The sequence below is a fragment of the Cebus imitator genome, unplaced genomic scaffold (genome assembly GCF_001604975.1).
Source record: "Cebus imitator isolate Cc_AM_T3 unplaced genomic scaffold, Cebus_imitator-1.0 Scaffold194, whole genome shotgun sequence".
NCBI classification, from domain to species: domain Eukaryota; kingdom Metazoa; phylum Chordata; class Mammalia; order Primates; family Cebidae; genus Cebus; species Cebus imitator.
The window spans coordinates 906,129-909,494 of record NW_016107509.1 but is presented as its reverse complement, the minus strand read 5'-3'; positions in this window follow the sequence as shown (position 1 = coordinate 909,494).

Sequence of the window (3,366 nt, the reverse complement as noted above, 5' to 3'; positions counted from 1 at the left end):
TACTTCAGGAGCTCTTGTAAGGCAGGCCTTCTGGTGACAGAATCTCTCAGCAGTTGCTTGTCCGTGAAGGATTTTATTTCTCCTTCGCTTATGAATCTTAGTTTGACTGGATATGAAATTCTGGGTTGAAAATCAGACAAATTCTCACTGCAACATGAGCTTTCAGTTTGCATTTTAGTTCTTCCATGTGAGCTGAGACACTTTGAAGGGAAAATGTGCTATATCCTAGCAAACAAGGTGAGGTTTCCAGGCACAGAATCTCACAATAATGAATATGATTGTTCTTACTGAATTTATTCTACTTATTTTCTAGAGACAGATTGACACTGAATTGTACAGGTTTTTGGTATCTGTGGAAAATAGCCTCATAAGAAATTAGGTAAAAGGGAAATAATTCAGACCTTTGCATTTTCTTTAAGTGATTGGTCATGATGAAAAATAAGCTAGAATTTAAGGAAATAAGCAGAAACCATAGAGAAGTGGTAGTACTCAAACTTCTGCATTACAACTCATCTGGCATCTGATCATATGTGCACCACTGATATCCTGTCCCTTGGAGAGCTGGCTCTTTCAATTACATACTTACTGCAGGATGATAATACTTACTTTGTGAGAAATATAGCACCTGTTCATTTATAGTACACAATATAAATAATACAAAACAGTATAGTAGACAATATGAACTAACATAAATTACGGTGTTATAAAAGTAGTTGTACTTATAGAATTATAACATTGTAATTTATGTTAGTTGATATTGTGTCTTACACAATACAAACTAAGCTCTCAAAGACCCTGCCTTTCTATAACACCATTTTTCCTCAGATGTAGGTCACTTCAGCGCCAAGCAGGGACACTTTTTAAAAACATAATCTGCTTTGATACATGGTTGTAAGTACTGAGGACTGGACTAACATGGAGGTAGAAGTATAAATATGTCATTATATATACCCTTAGCTTCCATTTCACACCCAAATCATCTTTTATCCAAGTTAAAAGGGCTCATTCATTGGAAGAAATGATTTTTCTTCTTGGATGTTATTGTCCTATTCAAGTTATAGATAACGTCACTGTTCTGTATAACTTGTAGAAAATACTATGGAAGGCAATCCAAAATAAAGACTAGGAAATAATATTGATATTGAAATCAGATTATCTTGGGTTCTTATATAACTTAACTTCTTTGAACTTTTCTTGCCCATCTGTAAAATGAGGACGATAATGGTACATTCCTAGGGTGGTTGCAAGGACTGAAAGACTGAATGCACATAAATTGCTCAGCACAGTTCTTGGCATGGAAGACACACTCAGTATTTGTGAACTTTTCTTCTCTCTCTACCCCCTGACTACGCTCTTATTCTCATTCTCCTCCTTTTCCTAACTTTTATTTTTACTATAAAATGATTCTCACTATGAAGTAAACAACCATTGTCCTTAAACATGTGAACATTGTAATAAGTTGTCATTGAATAAATGTATTGTCTCATTTTTTCCATTTCTGCTTGTTGTCTTCTTATTAGTGTTAGATGAGCCTAACTATCCGTATGTTCACTATCTTACTCCAAATTATACCCTACTTCCACCCCTAATCTCACCGTATGGTCTTGTTACATGATTTCTTAAGTGGCCGCAATGATGGACTCTTCAACAGATGCATGAAACTTTTCTATAGCAGACATCTAATCTAAATATCACATCCAAGGCTGACTGGTCTCTGCCACCAAACAAGACTTCATGATGTCCCATCCTAGAATCCTAAGGCACGGTGCTCAGAAAAAGCAGACTCGTTTTAATAAAATTACATATTTTATTTACATATTTATACAGCATAACTAGCAAAGTAAATTTGCTTCTGGGGAAAATGATTATACTCTAAGGCATATGTGATTTAGGACAATGCTGTGTAAAAATAAGCCATTACCCCCTCCCATTAATGTGGATAATTAAGAGTTGATTGGTACTTAAAATATAATGAACTTTAAGTGTGAGAAATTAGAAATTCATAGTTTGTCACTTCCTACTTTCCTTGCTTAGAGGACTAATAATCTGCTAATTGTAGGCTCAGCCAACCCAGGTCCCAGACCAGAGAAAGCCTCACCTGGCAAAACAGTGGGAGTTTCAAATCACGGAAATGGGTGGAATGATTTGTCTTGAGCCACACATCACACCAGAGTTCCCACTGATTGGGAAGAACAGGTCAATACCACCCCTGTGGAGAAAGAACACTTCTAAGTCACCAAGACCAAGGAAGTTTAACCAGTTCTGTTCTGATTAGGGAAGGTGTCAATATCCAAATGCCAAGGGGCATTCCTAGTAATCTGGTAGGGATCAGAATCAGACTTGAACAATGAAGGTTCAGGATCCATTCAAAATAATGTGAAAGATCATAAAAGCAGGAGCCAGCCCCAGGAAAGAGGAAAGGGAGACCCCAAAGTTCTTTTCTGACTGAGCTGAGGCTCAGACTAGATTCCAGTTCCAGATTCCAGTGCCAGTTTTACCTCAATGGGGGAAAACCAGAAACCTAGAGACTCATCAGGCAGGTGTACCACACGGAGTGGGGATGGCAAACGGAAGCATCCATTGAGCCAGATTTGTCAGAGGCATTTGAACCAGAGCAACTTCATCTTGAATAGGGACTGAGCAAAATAAGGCTGAGAACTACCAGGCTACAGTTCCAGAAGGTTAAGGCATTCTTAATCACAGGATGAGATAAGAGGTCAGCACAAGACACAGGTCATAAAGACTGTTGATGAAAATAGCCAAACTCTGTAAAATTAATGAGATTTATTCCGAGCCAAATATAAGTGACCACAGCCTGGGACATGCCCTCAGGAGGTCCCAGGAACATGTGCCCAAGGTGGTCGGGGTACAATTTGGTTTTATATATTTTAGGGAGGCATGAGACATCAATCAAACACGTTTAAGAAATACATTGGTTTGGTCTAGAAAGACAGGACAACTCAAAGTGTGGGGTCTTCCAGGCTACAGGTAAATTTAAACATTTTCTGGTTGACAATTGGTTGAGTTTATCTGAAGATCTTGGATAAACAGAAAGGAAATGTTCAGGTTAAAATAAAGGATTGTGGAGACCAAGTTTTATTGTGCAGAGGAAGTGCTCAGCAAGTTTTAGAGAGATGGCAGATTGTAAAATGCTTCTTATGGGACCTGAAAGGGTTCCTGGCTCTTAGCTGATTATCTCCTGGATCTAGAAAGGAAGGAAGGAAAACAAAGGGGAAAGGAGATTCTCTATAGAATATGGATTTTTCGGAGGAGGATCCAAGATGGCCATTTAGGAACAGCTCAGGATTGCAGCTCCCAGTGAAAGCGCAGAGGGTGAGTGGATGCCGCATTTTTATTGCCCATAGA